The sequence below is a fragment of the Macaca mulatta genome, chromosome 15 (genome assembly GCF_049350105.2).
Source record: "Macaca mulatta isolate MMU2019108-1 chromosome 15, T2T-MMU8v2.0, whole genome shotgun sequence".
Taxonomy (NCBI): domain Eukaryota; kingdom Metazoa; phylum Chordata; class Mammalia; order Primates; family Cercopithecidae; genus Macaca; species Macaca mulatta.
Genome location: NC_133420.1, coordinates 15,650,706 through 15,675,338, shown reverse-complemented (window position 1 = coordinate 15,675,338; position 24,633 = coordinate 15,650,706). Strand labels below are relative to the sequence as shown.

At 53.6% G+C, this 24,633-nt stretch overlaps 1 long non-coding RNA gene across 1 annotated transcript; it reads left to right on the top strand.

The window, feature by feature from the left end:
• The first annotated feature begins 18,188 nt into the window (after positions 1 to 18,188).
• LOC106993585 (uncharacterized) lies at positions 18,189 to 23,592 on the top strand. Its single transcript, XR_013405385.1, has 6 exons — positions 18,189 to 18,327; positions 19,606 to 19,672; positions 20,130 to 20,297; positions 20,808 to 21,021; positions 21,106 to 21,206; positions 23,071 to 23,592. It is a non-coding gene; the product is annotated as an uncharacterized LOC106993585 (long non-coding RNA).
• Positions 23,593 to 24,633: the final 1,041 nt, after the last annotated feature.

The following is a 24,633-nucleotide window of genomic DNA, read 5'->3' as shown; positions in this document are numbered from 1 at the left end:
TGATTGACAAGGGCTATGATACGGGCGTACAGTGCGTAAACCTCTAATCATACAGAAACCTCTTGTAATCATACAGAGGTCTAATGTTTAAACAGAATGGAAGAAGCGAGCAGAGCAGCTTATGTGGATACATTTGAGAATTAAAGGAAATAGACAAAGTAGTTTAAAAACACAACTTACCAAAGCTGTCACAAGAAAAAAAAATATCCACTAAAGAAATTGAGCCCCAAATTAGGAATGATCAGGCAAAGAAAACTCCAGGCCCTGGTGATGACTTCCCTGGTGAATTCCACCAAACACTGAAGGAAGAAAGGATTCCAGTCTTACATCAAATCTCCCAGAGAAGACAGAAGGCAGGAGTACCATCTAAGTCATGTTATGAGTCTAGCAAAACTTTAATGCTAAATTCTGATGAAGACATTATAACAAAGAAACATTATGGGTCAATTGTTCCCGTGAAAATGGATGTGAAAATCCTTAAAAAATATTAGCAAGTCAAATAAAACAATATCACAACCAAGTGGGATTTATTTCAAAATGCAAGGTTGGCTTACCAGTCAAAAATCAGTCACATGGCCCGGCGTAGTGGCTCATGCCTGTAATCCCAGCACTTTGGGAGCCAAGGCAGGAGGATCACTAGAGGTCAGGAGTTCGAGACCAGCCTGACCAACATGGTGAAACCCCGTCTCTGCTAAAAATACAAAACAAATTAGCCAGGCGTGGTGGTAGACGCCTGTAATCCCAGCTACTTGGGAGGCTGAGGCAGGAGAATCGTTGGAACCTGCGAGGTGGAGGTTGCAGTGAGCCAAGATCGCACCACTGCACTTTGGCCTGGGTGACAGAATGAGACTTCATCTCAAAAAAAAAAAAAAAAAAAAAAAAAAAAATCAATCACAGGCCAGGCTCAGAGGCTCACACCTGTAATCCTAGCACTTTGGGAGGCCGAGGTGGGAGTATTGCTTGAACCCAGGAGTTTGAGAGCAGCCTGGGAAATATAGTGGGACCCCGTCTCTACTAAAAAAAAAAAAAAAGAAAAAAAATTGGCTGGACATGGTGGTGCACACCCATAGTCCTAGTTACTTGAGAAGTCGGCCGGGCGCGGTGGCTCAAGCCTGTAATCCCAGCACTTTGGGAGGCCGAGACGGGCGGATCACTAGGTCAGGAGATCGAGACCATCCTGGCTAACACGGTGAAACCCCGTCTCTACTAAAAAATACAAAAAACTAGCCGGGCGAGGTGGCGGGCGCCTGTAGTCCCAGCTACTCAGGAGGCTGAGACAGGAGAATGGCGTAAACCCGGGAGGCGGAGCTTGCAGTGAGCTGAGATCCGGCCACTGCACTCCAGCCCGGGCTACAGAGCGAGACTCCGTCTCAAAAAAAAAAAAAAAAAAAAAAAAAAAAATTAAAAAAGAGAAAAATCATATGATCATCTTTATCGATGCAGAAAAATCATTTGATGGAATTCAGTACCATTCATGAAAAAAAGCTCTTAGAAAACTAGAAATAAAAGGGAACTTCTTTAATTTGATAAATGATATTAACTAAAAATCTACAGTAAACATCATATTTAATGGTAAATTACGGAAAACTCCCCTCTACTGCCTTCCTTTATTCTACATTTTACTGTCCTTCCTGGCCAAGGCAGCAAGGGGGAAAAAGTAGAAAGATGGAAAGAAAAAATAAAGCTGTTGGCCAGGTGCAATTGCTCACACTTGTAATCCCAGCACTTTTTAGGAGGTGGAAGTGGGAGGGTTACTTGAGGCCAGGAGTTCGAGACCAGCCTGGCCAACATGGCGAAATCCCATCTCTACTAAAAATACGAAAATTAGCCGTGTGTGGTGGTCCGTGCCTGTACCACTTACCTGGGAGGCTGAAGCATGAGAATTGCTTGAACCTGGCAGGCGGAGGTTATAGTGAGCTGAGATGATGCCACTACACTCCAGCCTGGGCAATAGAGCAAGAAAAAAAAATAAAAAAGGAAGGAAGGAAGGAAGAGAGAGAGAGAGAGAGAGAGAGAGAGAGAGGGAGAGAGAAAGAAAGAAAGAGAGAAAGAAAGAAAGAGAGAAAGAAAAGAAAGAAAGAAAGAAAGAAAGAAAGAAAGAAAGAAAGAAAGAGCTGGGCGCGGTGGCTCACGCCTGTAATCCCAGCACTTTGGGAGGCCGAGGCGGGCGGATCACAAGGTCAGGAGATCGAGACCACGGTGAAACCCCATCTCTACTAAAAATACAAAAAATTAGCCGGGCGCGGTTGTGGGCGCCCGTAGTCCCAGCTACTCGGGAGGCTGAGGCAGGAGAATGGCGTGAACCCGGGAGGCGGAGCTTGCAGTGAGCCGAGATCGAGCCACTGCACTCCAGCCTGGGCGACAGAGCGAGACTCCGTCTCAAAAAAAAAAAAAAAAAAAAAGAAAGAAAGAAAGAAAGAAACAGTTGTCATTATTCACAGATGATAAAATTATATACATTGAAAATCCAGGGCTGGGCGCAGTAGCTCACACCAGTAATCCCAGCACTTCGGGAGGCCTAGGCGGGTGGATCACCTAAGGTCAGGAGTTCAGAACAAGCCTGGTAAAACCCCATCTCTACTAAAAATACAAAAATTAGCTGGGTGTGGTGGTGCATGCCTGTACCACTGAGCTACTCGGGAGGCTGAGGCAGGAGAATCACTAGAACCCAGGAGGCGGAGATTGCAGTAAGCCAAGATTTCGCCACTGCACTCCAGCCCAGGCGACAGAGCCAGACTACATCTCAAAAGAAAAAAAAAAAAAAAGAAAATCCAACAGAATCACAGATTACCAGAATAAGTGAATTTAGCAAGATTGCTGGATACAAGGTCCGTGAATCCAGTCTTCCTATTTCAGAAACAAACAGAAAGGCAATAAAATAGGAAATTACATTTGCGATAGCATCCAAAAACCAAAGACTGAGGAATCACTCTATGGCCAGATGCAGAAGACCTCTAAGCTGAATAAGGACTGTGGCCTATGGAACGGTGCTGGGCCACTGTTAGGTGAGATGTCACCACTGGGGGAAGGGTATATAGGACCCTCTGTACTATTTTTGCAACTTCCTGTGATTCTATAATTATTTTAAGAGACCGCTTTTAAAAAGTGCCTAGCCTTTGATTCAGTCATCCCATTTTTGTGATTCTAGCCTAAGGAAAAATTTAAATTGTCCCCAGAGGTTAAAAGTTAAAAGGGTTTTGTATTAGTCGGCTTAGACCGCCATAACAAAATACCACAGACGGGGAGGCTTAAACAACAGAAATTTATTTTCTCACAGTTCTGGAGGCTCAAAACCCAAGATCATGTGTTGGTGGGGTGGTTTCTGCTGAGGCCACTCTCCGTGGTTGCAGGTGGCTGTCGTCTTGTTGCTGTGTCCTTACCTAGTTGTCTCTCAGTCTCTGCTGTGTCTTAATCTCTTCTTCTTCTTCTTTCTTTCTTTTTTTTTTTTGGACATGGACAGGTCACCCAGGCTGGAGTGCAGTGGTGTGATCTCAGCTCACTGCAGCCTCCACCTCCCAAGTTCAAGAGATTCTCCTACCTCAGCCTCCTGAGTAGCTGGGATTACAGACAAGTGCCACCACGACCGGCTAATTTTTGTATTTTTAGTAGAGACGGGGTTTCACCATGTTGGCCAGGCTGGTCTCAAAATCCTGACCTCAGGTGATCTGCCTGCTTCGGCCTCCCAAAGTGCTGGGATTACAGGCGTGAGCCACTGCGCCCGGCCTTTGACCCACTGCGCCCAGCCGTAATCTCTTCTCATAAGGACACCAGGCCGATGGACTGGGTTCCACCTGTATGACCCTATTTTACTTGATATGCTACTATCTAATTAATTTTTTGAGACAGGGTCTCACTCTGTCACCCAGACTGGAGCGCAGTGGTACAATCAAGGCTCACTGCAGCCTCAAACTCCCAGGATTAAGTGATCCTCCTACCTCAGCCTCCTAAGTAGCTGGGACCACAGGTGCATGCCACCACACCTGGATAAGTTTTAATTTTTTTGTAGAGACAAGGTTTCTTTTTTTTTGTTTTTGAGACGGAGTCTCACTCTGTCGCCCAGGCTGGAGTGCAGTGGCGCGATCTCGGCTCACTGCAACCTCCGCCTCCTGGGTTCAAGTGATTATCCTGCCTCAACTTCCAGAGTAGCTGGGATTACAGGCACACACCACCATGCCCGGCTAATTTTTGTCTTTTTAGTAGAGACGGGGCTTCACCATGTTGGCCAGGCTGATCTTGAACTCCTGACCTCAAGTGATCTGCCCGCCTCAGCCTCCCAAGGGGCTGGGATTACAGGCATGAGTCACTTCAGCTGGTCAAGAGATGGGGTTTCACTATATTGCCCAGGCTTGTCTCAAACTCCTGGTGTCAAGTGATCTGCCCGCTTTGGCCTCTCAAAGTGCTGGGATTATAGGCATGAGCCTATAATATTATATTTATATTTATTTTATATTTATATAATATTATAATTAGTATTATATGACATGAGCCATTGAGACTGGACAAAAGAAATTTTTTTTTTAAGAGACAGGATCTTGCTGTGTTGCCCAGGCTGGAGTGCAGTGGTGCCATCACTGCAGCCTCAAACTCTTCAAGTGATCCTCCCACCTCGGCCTTCCAAAGTGCTAGGACTATAGGTGTGTGCCACTGTGCCTGGGCTATGCTTCTCCGAATATATGCTTCTCCGAGAATATGCTTCTCCCTATCTCCAAATGTAGTCACATTCTGAGGTGCTGGGTGTTAGGACTCCAGCATATGATCCAAATATAGTCACATTCTGAGGTGCTGGATGTTAGGACTCCAGCATATGAATTCTGGGGAGGACACAATTTGGGCCATCACAGATATTTCTTCAAGTATCATTTCCAATAATGAAAGATTGAAAACAACCTCTATGTACACCAATGGGGAGTGGTGAAGTGATCTGGGGACCATCTACACCAGTGGCTCCCAACTGTTTGGGCAGCAGGGACTGGTTTCGTGGAAGACAATTTTTCCATGGACTAGGCAGCAGGGGATGGTTTGAGCATGATTCAAGTGCATTACATTTTTTTTTTTTTTTTTTTTGAGAAGGATTTTCTCTCTTGTCACCCAGGCTGGAGTGCAGTGGCGAGATCTCGGCTCACTGCAACCTCCGCCTCCTGGGTTCAAGTGATTCTCCTGCTTCAGCCTCCCTCAGTAGCTGGGATTACAGGTGTGCATCACCACGGCTGGCTAATTTTTGTATTTTTAGTAGAGACAGGGTTTTACCATGTTGGCCAGGATGGTCTCGATCTCTTGACCTTGTGATCTGTCCGCCCCGGCCTCCCAAAGTGCTGGGATTACAGGTGTGAGCCACCGTGCCCGGCCCAAGTACATTACATTTATTGTGCACTTTATTTCTATTATTATGACATCATAGTATATAATGAAACATACAACTCACTGTACTGTAGAATCGGTGGGAGTCCCAAGCTTGTTTTCCTGCAACTAGACGGTCCCATGTGGGGCTGATGGGAGATAGTGACAGATCATCACGCATGAGATTCTCATAAGGAGCGCGCAACCTGGATCCCTCACATGCGCAGTTCACAACAGGGTTTGTGCTCCTATGAGAATCTAACGCTGCCGCTGATCTGACAGGAGGTGGAGCTCAGGCAGTAATGCGAGCGATGGGGAATGGCTGTAAAGACAGACGAAACTTCGCTCACATGCCCGCTGCCCACCCCAGCTGTGTGACCTGGTTCCTAACAGGACATGGACAGGTACTGGTCTGTGGCCAGGGGTTTGGGGTCCTGTGATCTGTACTAGGCTTATTTTATTTTAATTTAATTTAATTTTATTTTATTTTTTGACACAGAGTCTCACTCTGTCTCCCAGGCTGGAGTGCAGTGGTGAGATCTCGGCTCACTGCAACCTCTGCCTCCCGGGTTCAAGAGATTCTCCTGCCCCAGCCTCCCGAGTAGCTGGGATTACAGCCGCATGCCACTATACCCGGCCAATTTTTTTGTATTTTTAGTAGAGATGGGGTTTCACCGTGTTAGTCAGACTGGTCTTGATCTCCTGACCTCGTGATCCTCCCGACTTGGCCTCCCAAAGTGCTGGGATTACAGGTGTGAGCCACCATGCCCAGCATAGGCATTTATTTAAAAAGATGTAGGCTGGGCGTGGTGGCTCACGCCTGTAATCTCAGCACTTTGGGAGGCCGAGGTGGGCGGATCACCTGAGGTCAGGAGTTTAAGACCAGCCTGGCCAACATGGTGAAACCCCATCTCTACCAAAAATGCAAAAATTAGCCAGGTGTGGTGGAGGACACCTGTAATCCCAGCTACTCTGGAGGCTGAGGCAGGAGAATTGCTTGAACCCAGGAGGCGGAGGTTGCAGTGAACCAAGATTGTGCCACCGCACTCCAGCCTGGGTGACAGAGTAAGACTGTGTCCCCGCCCCACCCCCTAAAAAAGATGTAAACGTATGCTTATTGACATTAAAAGATGCTCATGATATGCCGGCAAGTAAAAGAGCCAGTCAGAAGATGGCATATAATATCATCCCATTTTCTGGTAATAAAAAAATCTGTATCTATCTCTGAAAGGGTTTGCCTCAAAATAGTAATTGTGCTTATTATCTCTGGGTGCTGTGATTATGAAAGATTTTTATTTCTTCTTTGTATTATTCTTTATTTCTTGCTTTTTAAAATAGTGAACATGTATTATTTATGTAATAATTTTTTAAAAACAACTTATTAAAAGAAGAACGTTATAGCCCATTTTTCTGCCCTGGAAATTCACTAGAGAAAAGCACGAAGAGAAATTCCAACAACTGACAGGGCTCTTATTTGTAGGCCATGGAAATAGTTTCCAGCTGATTTAAGCAGAAAATGAATTCATTCAAAGGACACTGAGACTTCCAGAACCTCTGGAGGCCGGAGGACCCAGCTTGGAGCCCGTGAGGCTGGGAGGGAAAAATGGGCTCCAGCGGAAGTGGCCGGTGAAGACATCATGTCATCGCCGCCCGGCCCGAGCTGTGTGGGGACCTCTCCCTTCTCTGCCGCCAGGCAGCACCACACCCCTCGGGGCACCGTCATGTGCCTTGGTGCCTAGGGTCACCGCCCATCCCAGAACGGTTCCCCTCGGTCCCTGGTTCCCAGCACGTGCCTCTGGTAGAGGCGGGGGCAGCAGCTGCCAATGGCTGTCTGGGACTCATGTGCACACTGGCCACGTTTGGCTGTGACAGCAGAAGGCGGGCTCTGCCTCAGAACGGAGAGGCCTCCGCAGGCCCAGAAGTAGGTTCAGGAGCTGAGTGACCAAACCACCGGGCACCCTTGGCCCTTCTGGACTAAGACTAGGGTTGGCGAACCATGGCTTATGGGCCTGATCCAGCCCACTGCCTGTTTTCTGTACAGCCCACGAGCTAAGAATGGGTTTTACATTTTAAATAACAATCAAAAGAAGACTATGTCTTGAAATGTGAAAGTTTTATGTAATTAACATTTCAGTGTCTGTAACATTTTATTGGCGCATAGCCCCATTCACTGTGTATCTGTTGTCTGTGGTTGCTTTCGCACCGTGAGGGCAGAGTTGACAGAGCCACAAATCCTGACCATCGGGCTCCCTGCAGAAAGTCTGTCGACCCATGATTGAGAGTGATGATTCTCTCTAGCTGTGTCTGCACTCTGTTTGTTGCTCTTGGTTCACAAGGACCCAGGAAATCTTGTGAGTCTCCTGCTCAGGATGAGACTAAAGGGTGGGAGAATACACCACCCTCAAATGTGCCTCTTTGACATAAGGGTTATTTTGAACTAAAGGCACTTAAAGAAACAGCAGGTGTATCAGGTGCAGTGGCTCACACCTGTAATCCCAGGGGGTGGGAGGCTGAGGTGGGCAGATCGCTTGAGGTCAGAAGTTCAAGACTAGCCTGGCCGATATGGTGAAACCCTGTCTTTACTAAAAATACAAAAATTAGCTGGGTGTGGTGGTGTGCGCCTGTAATCCCAGCTACTCGGGAGACTGAGGCAGGAGAATCACTTGAACCCGGGAGACAGAGGTTGCAGTGAGCTGAGATCGCACCACTGCACTCCAGCCTGGGCGACAGAGCGAGATGTCTAAGACAAGGAAGGAAGGAAGGAAGGAAGGAAGGAAGGAGGGAGGGAGGGAGGGAGGGAGGGAGGGAGGGAGGGAGCGAAGGAAGGAAGAGAGGAAGGAAGACCAAAAAAAAGAAATAGCAGGTGTGACTAAAGTACTCTGACCTCTTTTTCTTCCTAAAAGTAGGAGATAAAACCCTTGCATAGAAGATGTCCTCTCTATACCAGAGAGGAAGTAACATTCTTATCACCAGAGATGGGGAGTTGAGGCAGAGAAAGATCTGTGCGAACACACGTGGTTAAACTGATCCTTATCTTCCTACTTTTCCATCATAAACTACCTTAGCCCAAGCCCCTTTGTCTTGTCACATTTTCCTAATTTACTACTTTGTCCAGTTCAATTCCTAAATATTCCACTCTGCCTGCTGCTTTAAGTGTTCATTGCCTTATGAGGGCACCAGGTCCTGTAAACATACATGAAAGCAATATGTATGTTTTTCTCTTGTTAATCTGTGTGTGTGTGTGTGTGTGTGTGTGTGTATGTGTGTGATGGAGCTCCTGCTGAGAGCCTAGAAGGGTAGGAGGAAGGGACTTGGTCTTCCCCTGTGTGGTATAAGATGGCTTCTCAGAGTCCAGAGAAAGATTTTCACCAGCACATCTCAGCTAAGTCTCATGATCTCTACTTCTCCTCCATCAACTTATCAGAACCCTTGCATCCACCCGCTTCCTGCCCCTGTTCTCTAGAGCTTTCTGTGTCAGCTCCCAGCTCTGCTCCCGAAGGCAGTGAGCTCTCGATTGCCCCAGCCCCACCCAACCCACACTCCACACTGTGACTGCTCTCTGCATCTTTTCAGCTCAGCTCTGGCTGGCATAGACTCTGGTTGGACCAGTCTCCACAGGCAAAGCTTTGTGGGCCAGTGACCAGCCTCTTTTTGTTCCCTCAGCTGTGGACAACAGGGGAGCCATGGGATGCATGGCATGGGCACCTGGGGCCACCCATATGTGGGGGATGTTTCCCTTTGCAGGTGCTACGGGACTGGTAGGTACCAGTAGCAAACCACACAGTGATGCAGACCAGCCATGCCTGCTGCCCACATGCTCAGAGGTACATAGAGGAGGGGAGGATGGCCATTCAGGGCTGCTAGTGGTGTGTCAGGCATCCTTTTCATGTACTCCTTACCTCAACCTTGGGAGGGAGACCCATGGACTGTCCAAGCCTGTCTCCCTTCCCTCCAGGCACACAGCTGGATGGCATTTCCTAGCCTCCTTTGCAGTTCAGTGGAGCCATGTGCTGAATTCTGGCCATGAAGTGTGCATGGAAGTGAAATATGCCTGGGTCTCTGAGTCACTATGTGGAGCTGAGCCCTTCCTGGCCTAGGTCTCTGAATCACTGTATGGAGCAGGGCCCTTCTTGGCCTGGGTCTCTGAGTCACTGTGTGGAGCAGAACTCCTCCTGGCCTGGGTCTCTGGGTCACTGTATGGAGTTGAGCCTCTTGTGGCATAGGTGTCTGAGTCACTGTGTGGAGCACAGCCCATCCTGACCTGGGTCTCTGAGTCACTGTGTGGAGCAGAGCCCCTCATGGCCTGGGTCTCTGAGTCACTGTGTGGAGTTGAGCCCCTCCTGGCCTTGGTCTCTGGGTCACTGTATGGAGTTGAGCCTCTTGTGGCATGTGTGTCTGAGTCACTGTGTGGATCAGAACTCATCCTGACCTGGGTATCTGGGTCACTGTGTGGAGCAGAGCCCCTCATGGCCTGGGTCTCTGAGTCACTGTGTGGAGCAGAGCCCCTCCTGGCCTGGGTCTCTGAGTCACTGTGTGGAGCAGAGCCCTTCCTGACTGCTGATTGTACTTTTCATAAGTGTGGTAAAGATGGTTACCAATTCTGTGAGCTTCTCCCATTGAAACAAGGAGGTCTATATCTCCTTCCTTTAAATCTGGGTAGGCCTATTACTGCTTCAAACAATAGGATATGGTGGAAGTGACACTCTCCATTTCTGGGCCTACTTCTGCCTTCTGTCTCTTGGAGCACACTTGGAGGTCTGAGCTGCCATATGAAGAGTCTGACCACCTTGCTGGATGGGGAGGAATCAGGACCAATAATTTGGTGCCTCTCAGGAGGCTCGGTCAACAATGACCAGGAAGGCGGCTTCAGGCTAAAGGAGAAATCCCGTGGGGCTCCTGTGAGGCCCTACTCTGATTAATATTTTAGTTCCTGTGTGATGGTCACTAATACTTTAATTCCCACCCTGGGTATTTTGTCCCTTCTCCTTCTTTGACGTGGCTGAGTTCTCGTCACACCACAGGTGAGCTGTGGCCCTCTGCCTGGTCCCAGGAGGCCCTGGGACCCCTGAGCATCGTGGCTCAGAGCTCAGCTCCCCTCGTGGGATGTGGAGCTGCCTTTCTCTGAGGCCATGAGCGGGGGCCTTCCACTGCCCCCGGAGCACGTTCTGGCTACTGCCTTCCTCACAGCCTTTGATCACCTAAGGATTTCTAATCCTGCCCACTGCCACTCAGCCATCGCAGGCCCAGCGGCCTGGGGGAAGATGAAAGGTGTCGCCCACCTCGCTCCTCCTGCACAAAAGCAGGATCAATTAAAAAGTTTCTATCCACGCAGCCGGAAGACTTGTCAGAGGAAGCTTTGGAGAGAAAATCAGGCTCCAGAGGGAGAGGCAGTCCTTAAAAGTAAAGGTATTTTTAGCTGGAAAGTTTAGCAGAAGAAAGGCTGCGTCAGGCCTGAACGGACCCGTCATCCGTCACAGGCCGGCCTCGGAAAGTGGGGAAGAAACCCCAGAAAGGCTTGAAAAGCCGTCCTCCCATGTGGGCGGGCCCCTCCCTGGCTGTCGGGGGATGTGCGAAAGTCATTGCGGCTCAGGGCTCTGCAGCCCCACCTTCAGCTTTTCCAAGTGTAAACGGAGCCTTTCTGCCTTGAACAGCTGTGTTTTTCCTTTACTTGGAGCGGATGCAAAGTTCGGAGGCTGTCCGGGGGCCCTCCTCTCTCCCCCTCCCCCAGATGCTCAGCCTTAGGCCTTCTGCAGGGTGTGGAGCCTGCGGGGTCCTGGGCCTTTAATGGGGGCTCCAGACCCTCTCTCCACAGCCACACAACTTTGCCAGTGATGCTGGGAGCCAGGAGAGGGCCTTGGGTTTGTGCAACCCAGATTCAGACTCACGTGATCTCCCTAACTCCGGCCCAGGGACTTGGGGCTTCCCTGTCCTCTCTCCTCCCTGCACGCCCAGCCTCTGGGCAGGCACACGGCAGCTGCATGGTGTTGGAATTCCAGCTCCTTTGCTGAGGGAGGTGGTGGGAGGGGCTGGGTGTGCCAGGCATGTGGGGCCCTCGGGTGTCCACGGCTTCTGGGACCCCCCTGCTAGTTTCCCACGGATTTTCCCAACCCTGACTCTTCTTGGTCAAACCCTACTTATGTTTCCAGGCTCATTTCAAATGCCACCGCCTCCAAGAAGCCCTCTTGGATGTCCAGACAAGGGCACACACTCCCCCTTCTGAATTCCCTATGGCCTTTTGTCTCTTCCTTCCTGGTATCCTCCTGACCCCACCTGACAGGATGTGTCCCGAAGGAAGAAGCAACGTAGCTCTGAAGCACACAACCCTGGCGTGGAATCCGCCTCCTCTACTTTTTTTTTTTTTTTTTTTTTGAGACAGGGTGTCGCTCCGTCGCCCAGGCTGGAGTGCAGTGGCGCCATCACGGCTCACTGCAGTTGGCCTTCTGGGCTAAAGCAACCCGCCTGCCTCGGCCTCCCAAAGTGCTGGGACTACAGGCGTGAGCCACAGCGCCCGGCCTACGCCTCCTCTACTTCTTAGCTTGTGATCTGGGGCAAGTTTCTTATCTACTCCAAGCGTCAGTTTCTCCATCAGTAAAAGGAAAAAATAACACAGTCTTCCCTACTGGGTTCCTGTGAGGATTCAGTGAAGCGACACGTGGGAAGCCCTAACCCCGTCCTCGGTAGCGAGGTGCCCGTCCTCCTGAGAGGAGCCCGGCGAGGCCCTGTGGCTGAGACTCGGGCACCTGGCTCGGCTCTGGCCCCCACAGAAGACCCCGACTCCTAGTCTCTGGATTCAGACCTCGCCTGCAAAAACAACGTGACCACACCAGCTCAGCCTGCGCCACCAACTGCTCTGAGATGAGGCGTGAGGTTCCCTTTGGAGGTAACTCTGGGGAAGCGAGAGTGGCGGCCGGTGTCACAGGGCCACTGCACATGCCCTGAGGCTCTCCGCACCTGCCTGGAGCTGGATTGATGTTTTGGAGGACCTGGGACGCAGCAGGCGAGCTCCGGCACCCGCAGACCCCCTTTCTCTCATTTCACGTCCCTGGGCAGCAGGGGGAAGGACCCTCTAGCCTGGGCAACATAGTGAGACCCTGTCTCTACAAAAATATTTAAAAAATTAGCCGGGCATGGTGGTGCATGCCTGTAGTCCCAGCTACTCGGGAGGCTGGGGTGGGAGGATCACTAGAGCCTGGGAGGTCAAGGCTGCAGTGAGCCATGATCGCAGCACTGCACTCCAGCCTGGGTGACAGAGCAAGACCCTGTCCCCACCACCAAAAAAAAGGCCCTTGTTAGTTTACTTGGGAGGAGCTGGGCCTGCAGTGAGCTGGGCAGGCATAGGCCCTGTCCTGGTGCTCACTGTTCTGGGGTGGGGGTGCAGACGAGCAGGCAGAAATTCTACTATGGTGGGGTACGGGCTCTGATGGCCATAGGGGGCAGGTGTCTAAACACGGAATGCTTCCCGGAGGAAGGTGCATTTGAGTCAGACACCTGTGCAGTTAGTGGGAAAGTGGGATGGCCTGGATGGTCTGAGCCCTGTTGGGGAGAAGCAGGAGCTGGAGCAGCCTGGCATCTTTGAGCATCTGAGGTCCAGCCTAGCACTCATCAGGGCATAGCCAGGAGCAGGGCAGGGGCAGGGATTGGCAGGACGGAGACCAGGTCAGGCTGGGCGGTGCCCCTGTCTGCATTGTGGCTGCTGCAGGCTGATGGCAGGAAGTGGCAGTGGGACTCCAGGGGCCACTGGGAGGCAGGGCAGGGGTGCTCAGGTGAAACATGGCAGCAGCCCTCTGGAGTTACAACCGAGGGCTGGAGAGAGGCAAGGGATTCTGGAGAGAATGAGGAGCCAGAATGCTCGTGACATGTGGGGTCTGGGGAAGGGACGGGAGTGGGGGCCTGGGTTCCATGTCTCCATCGCCCTCCTGCCTTCCTGGGCTGCCCAGGGGAGGTTGGGCTGAGGCTGACCGTGCCCTTGCCAGTCTGTGCCTGGGCTTGGGGACTGTTAGTCCGGCAACAGCCTGCATATCTTGAGTGTCTGTCAGCTTTTTCTGGGAGCAAGATTCCCAAGCAAGCCCTGGACACCCCCAAAATGTACACACCTCTCTGCTCTGTTCCCAGCTCCTGCTGTCTCCCCCAAAACACACAGCCCTCTGCTCTGTTCTCAGCTCTGGGTGTCCCTTCTGCTCCTGCCACCCCCCCACCCTCACCTTAGATCAATCACTGTCCTGAGCTGCTCTGAACACTTCGTGTTACTTTGAGGGGCATGGGACCTGCACTTCTCAGCAGTGTGACCCGAGTTTGCCCCTGGGCGTCTCCGTTTCCTCCTCTGGGAAGTGGGCTCACGGCAGTCCCGCCCCGTGCAGGGCTGCTGTGCAGGTGGAATGGGAGGAGCGAGGCAGCCCTGGGTCAGTCCCGCCCCGTGCAGGGCTGCTGTGCAGGTGGAATGGGAGGAGCGAGGCAGCCCTGGGTCAGTGCCTGGCTCTGGACTCATCAGGACCATACATGGGGTTCCTGGTGGTCGCTGTCTAATTCGTGGACTGCTGGCCTACGAGCTGCCCTGAGTGACGTGTGGGGTGACGCCGCCAACACCTGGCTGCAGAGGTCCCTTCAGGGAGGACAGAAGAGCCTTGCAGTGAGAAAGCCTCTTCGGAAAGTGAGACTCAGTCATTAGAGATCACTGTATGGATGACAGGCTGCTGGGGCTGGACCTGGGGCAGGGGGCGTCAGGCGGACCCTCATCCCCAAGGCGCCCAGCTCATCCTGAGGGGGCAACCACGGCCCCTGTTCCAAGCTCCCCCAAGGATCCGTGGGTGGCCTGAGCACCGCCCACCTCACCCTCTCTCCCGGCCTGACCCTTCCCCACTCCTCAGCCTCTGGTTCTGCTCTCGGCAGATCCCTCTGCCCAGCCTTCCGGAACCCCTCCCATCTTAGCCTTTTCCTGGGGGCACAGATGTGCAGCTCCATGCCTGTCCCATCCTCTAGGCCAGAATTCATTCATTCATTCAGTCGTTCAGCACCACTGCCTGAGGGCCCACCTTGAGCAGGTCCCACGCTGGCTGACGCCGGCATGCCAGAGACCCCGGGCCGAACACACAGTGCCACCCACAGAGCCTGAGCAACGTTTGCTGCAGGCAGTCAGTGAAGCCCCCACGCGGGGAGGCCGCTGCAGGGAGGACTGAGCGGGCCTCGAGGGAGTGAGTGGCTGGGAACAGAGGGGAGCAGCCTTCCCAGGGAGGGGACAGCGCGTGGAGAGGGAGAGGGGACTGAGGAGAGGTGAACAGGCGTCTCCCGCTGTCTGAGGAGCTGGAACCTGGTCTGACCCAGAGGGCACCCCGGCATGGTCCGACCCAGGTGGCGCTTCTGCCGTAGGCTTTGGGAGGGCAGGGGGAGGGGAGGGGAGCTACAGATCCCCTGGCTCCAGGCGACAAGGACCTGATCTCAGGTGGGGCTGGGGGACACTGAGCAAACTGAGAACTACTCCCAGGCCTGGGTGGAGGAGCCCAGGGTCTGGCCTGCCCAGCGTCTACAGCCCACTTTGCCAGGGAGGCCCAGGGCTGGTGAGGGCCCAGCTGAGGTCCTGCCACCACCCCTGGCAGCAGCTGAGCTTGGGGAGGAAACCAGGTGTGGCTTGGGGACATCACTGCTCTAACTGCCCGCAAGGGGTGCATCCGGGGCAGGCCTGGCCAGAACAGGGTGAGGAGGCCTCTCTGGAGGTGATGGGGCCCCTGTGTCTTCCTTTCCTTCACACGCCTGGGCCTGCAACCTTACAGAGGCCACAGCGTGCCCTGTCTGTCCTCATCAGCTGCAAGCAGGAGGCGGCCTGGCCGTAACACCGGCCTGGGAAGGCCGAGCACATTTCAGCAGCCTCATGGAAAGTTCTGGCGTTTATGACAAAGGATTATCTGGTGGTGAAAGCAGATCTGGGATGGTGCTTCCTGCCCCCCGCCTTCTCTCTCTTCGAAAACAAAATCAGCCACACATTTTGAAAGCTGGGCCCTTCTGGGGTGGTTCAGGATGGAGCCAGCCCTGAACTAACGGGGAGGCTTGTCCCACAGAAATGACGCAGATTTTTCCAGGGACCAACGCACCCTTCTCTTTCCACCTGAGGGACACTCAGTCTCAGCCTCGAAGCCAAAGGTGGGGCTGGGTGGGTGCTGTGATTTAGGCTGAATCATTGTCATAGTTGTAACCAATTGTAACAACAACAAACACGGAAGCAGCAGCAGCTCACTTTGCTCTAACAGGCTTGTTGCATCTGCGCTAAGTCAAGGTGTAGTTCTTGTCAAGGAGCCTTCCAGCCTGTGCTTGTTTGCTTCTCCTGATGGGGACCTCACTACCTCGAGCAGCTTTGTGTGTCCCTCAGACGTGTGTCCAGTGTCCTGCTGGGGGTGCTGGCCCCCGATGTGCCTCTTTTGCTTTCAGACAGCCAGGACCTCGGGCTGCAACAGCCTAAACTGGCTCTGGCGTCTTACACAGCAAACAGAGGAACTGGAGGGACAGCTGAAGCTACTGGAATCCACGGGGAGGCAGGGAATGGTGGAAGCCACGGCCAGTGGGGCAGCTGGAACCACAGCCCAGAGCCAAGCTAAGGGTGCACTCTCAATGATCTCCATTTGCCCAAAATTCGAAACCAGAAGGAAGCATTTGATTGGCTGAGCCAGGCACAGGCCCCGCCCTGGCTGCTAAGGGTGGAGGAGGCGGGAAGGGGAGGAGACGAAGGCGAAAGGAAGGGCCGGGACTGCCTCCAGCAGGGTGAGCTGGGGCCCCAGGCAACCACCACAGCCACCCATTTCCTCCCCGTTTACTGAGCTCACCGCGGGCCAGGCCACCAGGCCAAGTTGGACAATGTTTTATGTGACACCGCCGCGTCCCAGGGTGTCTCCTCTCAGCACCATAACCGCGCACACCCCATAATAAGCAGTGGGCTAGCTGGAGAGGCAGGAAATTGCCTTTGGGGTCCCATTGTGGGTTCGCCTCATCTCTTGTGGGTTCGCCCTTTTATGGCGTCAGCCTCCCTGCCGGTGCCTCTCTGAGAGGGACTCAGCAAACCAGTATCTTGGTACCAACGATGGTGCAGAACAACTCTTCCCTTTCCTCCTTTGGCATCAAAGACAGAACAAACCCAGATGACATCCATCCCGGAAGCTGCTCCCAGTTTCACTGGACAATGAGGAAGGGAAACGGGAAGGAAAGTGGGGTGGCACTGGCTGGGCTGATCTGCAGACGAGGAAGCAGAAACCGTCCCGAGGGAGGAAGCCAGGCCACCGGACAGGGCCGAGGTCTGTTCCCTAGGATGACAGAGCACACAGCACCTCAGTTTCATCTTTCAAATCCCATTATTTGGCTGGGTGTGGTGGCACGCACCCATGGTCCCAGCTACTCAGGAGGCTGAGGTAGGAGGATCGCTTGAGGCCAGGAGACGGAGGCTGCAGTGATCTGAGATTGTGCCCTGCACTCCAGCCTGGGCAATAGAGTGACACCTCAACTCTAAAAAAAATATATTCCACAAATTCCACTATTTAGCCTGAGAGGCAGTGCAGCAATGGTTAAGAGCATGGACCTGCAGCCAGAGAGATCTGCGCAGACCTCCAGCTGTGTGACTGTGGGTGAGCGACTGAATCTCTCTGAGCCTGTTGTCTCACCTGCAAAACAGTCCCGGGGCATTGCGGTGAGGGTAAAGTTGGGTCACGTAGATGAGAGGCGCCGCCCAGATCATCTTCCGGAAGGACCTGCGGCCCAGCTGCAGGGCGTGGTCAGCAGACAGGCTCAGCTCTCAGTTCCTTCAGGGTGGGTTGCAGAGATCTGCCTCGCCCAGGCCATGTCTGAGGTCCTGCTGGGCTGGTGGAGGGCTCCTGGGACTGTGCGTCAGTTCAGCTCCTCCCTCTGCCCAGTCCTGCCACCTCCCCATTCCCTTGCAGGTGCGGGCCACTGGCAAGCATGTTCATCCATCCTCAGAACCCGCCACCCCAGGAGCCAGCCTGCATAGCCAGGCACGCGGTGAGCCCTCTGTCAACATCCCGTGACTGCATTGTTATGATGAAGCCTGCCCTAGTGCATCTATTAGGCTGGAAGGCAAGTAGATGAATTCAAAATTGGGAAGAAGTGAAAAGCCAGAGGCAGGAGGCGCTCGGGGCATTTACCCTCAAAACGGCTGAGACCTCAGCAGCCCCAGAGCCGGGTGAGCCTGAGAAATGGACATACATTGAGGGAAGAGGAAAAGCCGAGAAAGAAGCGGTTTGAACGGGGGGTGATGTCACCGGTTACACGCGTGGTTTCTCGTGGTTTAACGCGGGTCCTGGAGATATTTGCAGAACCTGCGCTCAAATGCCAGCTTCTTGCTGGCGATGTCACCACCCATCCCGGTTCACGGGGGCAGGTGACGATGTCTCACACTCCTCAGCATGCACGCCCGCGTGAATCAGGGCTTGGGGGAGTGGGAACTCGGACCAGAATATCTTGGTATTTAGTAACACAGGAAAGGACACGGATGGGAAGCTGCCGCTAAATGCCTAGCGAGAGCCGCTCACGGGGGGCTGAGGGGATGTTGTAAGTAAATTCCACGCAGCCACCCCATGAACCCCTTGAAACCGGCCGTGGAGGAGCTCGCTGGGTGATGGTCAGGGCACACCTCGGAGGCTTCTCAGGGGGCAGGAGGGTGGGGACAGGCTCTGGGCTGCCTCTGGGGAGACTGTGGTTATCTGGGGGTGTCATCAATGTGGGTTTGGTGGAAATCGCCTGTGGGGAGATGACTCCAGGAAGAACCCAGGAAGCAGCTGTGGACCTCTGGTGGGTCGGTGTCCTGGGTTCTCCGCTACTGTGTTGTGTCCTAGGAAAGCAGGGGTGACGTGGAGCATATCCCACCGCCCGCTGCGGCACCAGAGCCAGCCCAGGAGCCTCCCTTCTCCAAGAGGGGCTTGGAGGGGAACCGTGGGACCCCACAAAAACCATCCCGCTGGCTGGCTGCAGAGGAGTCGTGAGGTTTCATCCTGCATCCAGGCAAGTTATTGGCAACAGGAGCGCCTATCCGTGAGCCCCGCTTTTGGGCTCCTCTGGAGAGCTGGGGTCTCCTGGTCTGGTTCTCCCATCCCTCTTACTGCCACACCGACTTCCTACACGACAGAGCCAATCACGCCACGGCAGGGCCGCCTCGGGAACAAGCTCTTTGTCCTGGGCCCAAACCCCCCACACCTGGTGCCAATCTCCCTTCGCTACTCCCGACCCGCCGGGTGACCAAGCCGGTGGAGGTGACTGGGTGGCCACTGAGCCCTCATCCAGTCCCCAGGTATTGGCGGCCCCACAGGCCAGATCCCAGCGAGGTGACACGGTCCCTGCCTTTCAGTGCATGGGGAACGCAAGACCATGCCTGGCACAGGGCCCTACTCAGAGCGGACGGGTGTTCTGAAAGCAGAAATCCCCCCTCGCACCCCAGGGTGTCAGGAGACACAGTTGGGGACCACAGAGAGGGCAGGGATGGAGACTATCAGGACTCCAGGCTAGGAAGGAGTGGCCAGGCTTGGCGTAAGCTCCTACAGGGGAGCCAGGCAGGTGCGCCAGCAGCAGGGCTCGGGGCCAGGGGCGGCCAGCGTGCCCTGCATTTGACGCCAGGGCCATTAGAGATTGATGGGGAGTGGACTGGGGTGGCTGGCAGTGGACGGGGCTGGAGAGTGGGAGTCTGGAGGGGGCCGGAAGGGGTCATGGGGAGGGAGGTGGGAGCCAGGCGTTGCACTGGGTGAGGGAGGCCGGGCCGCCTGCCCCTGAGATGCCCATCCTGACAGGCTGGCCGCGGGAGAGGCTTTTCTTGTCCATGGTGTGTAACTTCCTCTGCAGGCCTGTGGGCTGCTGCCTGGCAGTTGACAAACATTTTACCTGTCTTCAAAGGCCCCAAAGGCCCCAGAGGCCTCTGAGGAACTTGGTGCGCACCCCCTCCACCTTTCTTTTTTGAGATGGTGTCTCGCTCTGTTGCCCAGGCTGGAGTGCAGTGGTGCGATCTTGGCTCACTGCAACCTCCGATTCCCGGGTTCAAGTGATTCTCCTGCCTCAGCCTCTCAGGTTGCTGGGACGACAGGCACCCACCACCACGCTCAGCTAATTTTTAGTAGAGATGGGGTTTTACCATGTTGGCCAGGCTGGTCTAGAACTCCTGATTTCAGGTGATCTGCCCGCCTCGGCCTCCCAAAGTGCTGGGATGACAGGTGTGAGCCACAGCGCCCGCCCCGGTGTGCCTTCTGTATGCCCATTTACCGTATGCCCATTTGCCCTCTTCTGTCTCCCCAGAGCCAGCATGAGAGGGCAGCTGGTTCCTGGGGCATTAAACCCTTCAAGAGGACCCAGATGTCATCAGGTGAGGAATGTCTCACCTATGGAGGTGTTTAAAGCTGAGTCTGTGCATCTCACAATTCCTCATCTCCCTTCACTGACTGTTCACAGTTTGCCACATTTGTGCACCAGCCTGCTCTTGCTCTCTCTCTCTCTCTCTCTCTCTCTTTCTCCCCCCACACCCCTGCCCTGCCAAACCCTTGCAGGCAGGCTGAAGCCACCATAGCACTTCCCCGTCACACTTTGGGCTGTGCCTGCTGAGAACACGGTGCACTCCTACAGAGAGGTTCTGTCATCCACCCCAGAAGACAGACGTCGATGCCACCATCGAATATTCAGTCCACGTCCCAATTTCTCCAGTGCTGGGACTGTGCCTCAGGCTGCCCTGCCCGGCAACTCTGATTATCGGCTATTCCACTTCTCCATTCCTTCAGTCCACAAACACTTATTGAGCACTTACTGTTTGCTACGTCCTGTTCTAGGTGCACAGGACACAGTGAACAAGGCGGATCAGGCCCTGCTCCCTGGCCCCCCCGCTAGCGGGGAGAGGAAGTCATCAGGAGAAGCTGGAGTCATTCCAGAGGGTGCCAGGATGTCAGGATGGTGATTGGCGTCAGGCTCCAGCTCGTTGTTGGATTTGGAGGTTGTGGGTGAGCTGGGACCTGGGTGACGAACCACAGCTGACCACGCATCTTTGCGTCCGAGTCCCAGGCTGTTCCCCCCCGGCTCCCTCACTCACTGTCTGGGTAGTGGCGGTGCCCCAGGTGCCCAGCGCTGTGCCAGGAGCGAGGGATGGGGGAGTGTGTTGCGGTTACCTCAGTCTGCCCTGCTGTGGGTACAGGGCCTGGGGGGCCGATCACTTGGCTCTCCGCACGCAGGCCTCCAGGTGGAGCGGCTCTCAGGCGAGGAGCTGACCTAGGAACCGTCCTGGGGAGCTCGTCCTCACTTGGATGAGATCCCGGACTCGGAACAGAGGCTGTGACGGGTTGAGACTTTTGGGGTCTGCTGGGAGGGGGAGCGAGGATATTTTGCACGGGAAGAAATGCAGGACTCGGTGGCCAGAGGGCGGAGGGTGACACTTTGAAATGTGTCCTCAAATCCTCGGGCCTGCTCGTCAAACAGTGGGACCTAATGCAGCACTTTCCCTGAATGTGGGCCAGACTTGGTGACGCGCTTCTGACAAACAGAAAAGGAGCAGAGTGACGGTGGACACGCGAGACCGGGCCATCGAAGGCACCGCGGCTCGCCACTGGCCCTCCGTAGGATCCCTCACCTGCAGGGGCAGTGGCCACATGACCACATGGGAGGACACTCCAGACGCTCAGATGGGGACGTCCACGTGGCGAGGCGCAGAGGCCTCCTACCGACAGCCACGTGGGTGCCGCCACCTCAGAAGGGGAGCTGCCCACTCGGGGGCGTGTCAGATGATGGCCCCTGACTCTGTGACTGCACTTTCAGAGTCACAGAGTGACACAGGGAGACAGAGAGCCAGGCCACGAGGACGCTCCTGAATCCCTGACCCTCAGATCCTGCGGGACATTAAACAGCTAAGTTCTGGGGTAATTTTTTTTTACTTTACTTATTTATGTATTTATTTATTTATTTTTGCAGCAAAAGAGAACAAATATGGAGTTTGGGTTTTGAAAGAGGGGTCCTCTCTAGAGGTGTAAGTAAAAATGATAATCAAGTTGTCCAGGCACAGTGGCTCATGCCTGTAATCCCCAGCACTTTGGGAGGCTGAGGCAGGTGGATCACCTGAGGCCAGGAGTTAAAGACCAGCCTGGCCAACATGGTAAAACCTCGTCTATACTAAAAATACAAAAATTAGCTGGGCGTGGTGGTGCACGCCTGTCATCCCAGCTACTCCGGAGGCTGGGGCAGGAGAATCAGTTGAACCCGGGAGGCAGAGGTTGCAGAGAGCTGAGATTGTGCCATTGCACTCCAGTCTGGGCAACAAGAGTGAAACTCCGTCTCAAAAACAAAACAACAACAACAACAAAGAAAACCAGGCCGGGTGTGGTGGGTCACGCCTGTAATCCCAGCTACTCGGGTGGCTGAGGCAGGAGAATCGCTTGAACCTGGGAGGCAGAGGTTGCAGTGAGCCAAGATCATGCCACTGCACTCCAGCCCGGGCTATACGAGTGAAACTCTGTCTAAAAAAAAAAAAAAAAAAAAGATAATAAAGTTGTGGGTATTCTGTTTAGGTGACAGGTGAAGCGTCATTCAAGGAGGGGCCTGGGTTCTCAACAGTTCATCTCTTGATGATTGGAACACACCTGCAACATCAGGGTGGGGCTGGAGGGGTTCGAGGCGAGGAACACAGTGATAAGGAGGGAAAAGAACTCAGGCTCCAGGGTTAGAACATTAAAGCTGTTGGCTGTGACTTGATGGCTTAATCAGCCAATCAATATGGTTCCCAGGCAGAAGGAGTTGATGAAAAATGCATGAGGGGGGCTGGGGAGGCCTGGGAGAAGAAAATGAGGAAACAGCCTGCTCTGTTTGTCCAACACTGGCCAAGAGATTAAATCGGCAAGGCGGACACGGGGCGCCGCGGGCTGACTGTGACTTAGCACATAACACACGTGCGCACAGCCTTTCTCTTCGTGAGGCAGAAACCCGTTCATTAAACTGCTTTTCTTGACTAAAGATGGATTTGATAACCTTTACCAGTGTTAAACACCAGCAGAAACTGAAATCGTGTGGGGTGCAAGAGAGGCTGGTGGAATCGGGTAGAATCGGGGTGTTAATGATCGTAGGGAAGGCAGCCAGCAAGAGGCGAGTGGGAGGGGGCCCCAGCCCCGGCTGGGCCTTGGGTGTAACTGTGGTGAACACCACAGTCAATAACAAAGTCTGGCAAAGAGCTAGGACTCTTTTTTTTTGAGACAGAATCTCGCTCTGTCGCCCAGGCTGGAGTGCAGTGGCGCAATCTCTGCTCACTGCAACCTCCACCTCCCAGGTTCAAGCAATTCTCCTGACTCAGCCTCGAAAGTAGCTGGGATTACAGGCACCCGCCACCACACCTGGCTAATTTTTGTATTTTTAGTAGAGACGGAGTTCCACCATGTTGGCCAGGCTGGTCTTGAACTCCTGACCTCAAGGGATCTGCCCACCTCGGCCTCCCAAAGTGCTGGGATTACAGGCGTGAGCCACTGCGCCCATCCTGAGCTGAGACTCTCGGTGAGCTCCTCTGAAAGGGGACTACTGTGGATTGTTTTAAAACGCCAATTTTCACTTGACACCCTTGTGACAAGTAGGATCAAATCCAGCGGCGAGTGACAGAAAACCCGGAACATTAGCGGGTTAAACAAGATAACTTAGTTCCCTCCAGTACAACAGAAGACCAGAGATGGATGTTCAAATTGCCAGTAAGCCAGCCTCTTACCTTGCTGCTCTGCCATCCTCACCATGTGGCTTCTACCTCAGGGTCTAGAGTGGCTGCTTGAGGACCAGCCATCATGTCCACACTTCAGCCAGCAAGAAAGAGGAAGGGTAGAAGAGACCTCCCTCCTCCCACCACTCCCCTAAGGACACCTCCCAAAAGTTGTGCGTAACCTCAGTCGCACCTCCACAGCCACTCCGAATGGTAAAGAAGCTAGTTGATGAAGTCTTCGTCCCAGGCTAAAATTGGGAGCTCTATTAGAGAGGAAGAATGGAAGCACGACCACTGCGGAGGCAAGCAACAGATTCTGCCACGTCCTAAAGTTAAAATACATTCAGCCCGAACAAAACATCTTAGGTCAAAAGAAGACATTGACTTTGAGCGCAGCGCCAGGGACAGAAGGATGACAGAGGGGGAGCGTAAGTCCCCCCTTGAAGGGGGAAAATGTCACACGGCGGGATGTTAAAAGTACACGGGGATTAGTCACATAAACTGTGACATTTCAGTCGTGATGCGATACATGTAAAAACAGCAAACTTCATCCAGACAGAAAACAAAAATTTACCTGATCACATCCGAGTAAGAATTCCTCCCGCCGTCCCCTCCACCCCCGCTGCAAGGCCCTTCGTGGGGACTCTGGGCTGCACAGCTTGGGGAGGATACGCAGTTCATCGCCTTAACCCCCAGTTAACAGTGAACCAGCCATGAAACCCTGGGTTCCGAATATATACCCACTATGCGCTGAAAACCTGCCCGTGGCCAACACACACCCCATCAGACGCGTGCATGGACAAACGGCACTTTCCCAAGCTGTAGGTGCTAAGAGAGCCCGTCACAGCGGGTGTATGAGTTGGGACCAAGTTAGGTGGTGAGGGACAGAAGGCTCCAAGTCACGGTGGCTTGAACAAGGCAGAGGCTTCTCTCCTCTGTCTACACCCGGGGGTGAGTGGGGAGGGCTGGTTGAGGACCCACGGTGTCTTTAGACCCCCAAGTCTGTTCTTGACAAGTGGGCTCCATTCCCAAGACATTCCATTCCCACTTCCTGGTCCAAGCAGCAGCTCCACATCCCACAGCAGGAAGAAAAGGGCGTCCCCTCCAGGTGTAACTGTCTCCTTGGCGGGGTGAGATCACATGCCCATCCCTGGGCCTGCCACAGTGCGTATGTGGTGTGTGTGTGCATGTATGTGTGTGCACATGTGTGTGTGTGCATGGGTGTGTGCATGGGTGTGTACGGGTGTGTGCATGTGTGTGGGGTGTGTGTGTACGCATGGGTGTATGGTGTGTGCATGTGTGTGCACGTGTGTGTGGTGTGTGTGCATGTGTGTGTACCTGGTGTGTGTGTGGTGTGTGTGTGCATGTGTGTGCATGTGGTGTGTGGTGTGTGTGCATGTGTGTGTATGTGGTGTGTATGTGCGTGTATGTGGGGTGTGCAGTGTGGGTGTGCATGTGTGTGTACGTGTGTGTGCATGTGTGTGTGTGGTGTGTATGTGGTATGTGTGTGTATGTGGTATATGTCGTGTGCATGTGTGTGTGGTTGTGTACGTGGTGTGTGTGGTGTGTACATGTGTGTATGTGGTGTGTGTGCGTGGTGTGTGTGCGTGGTGTGT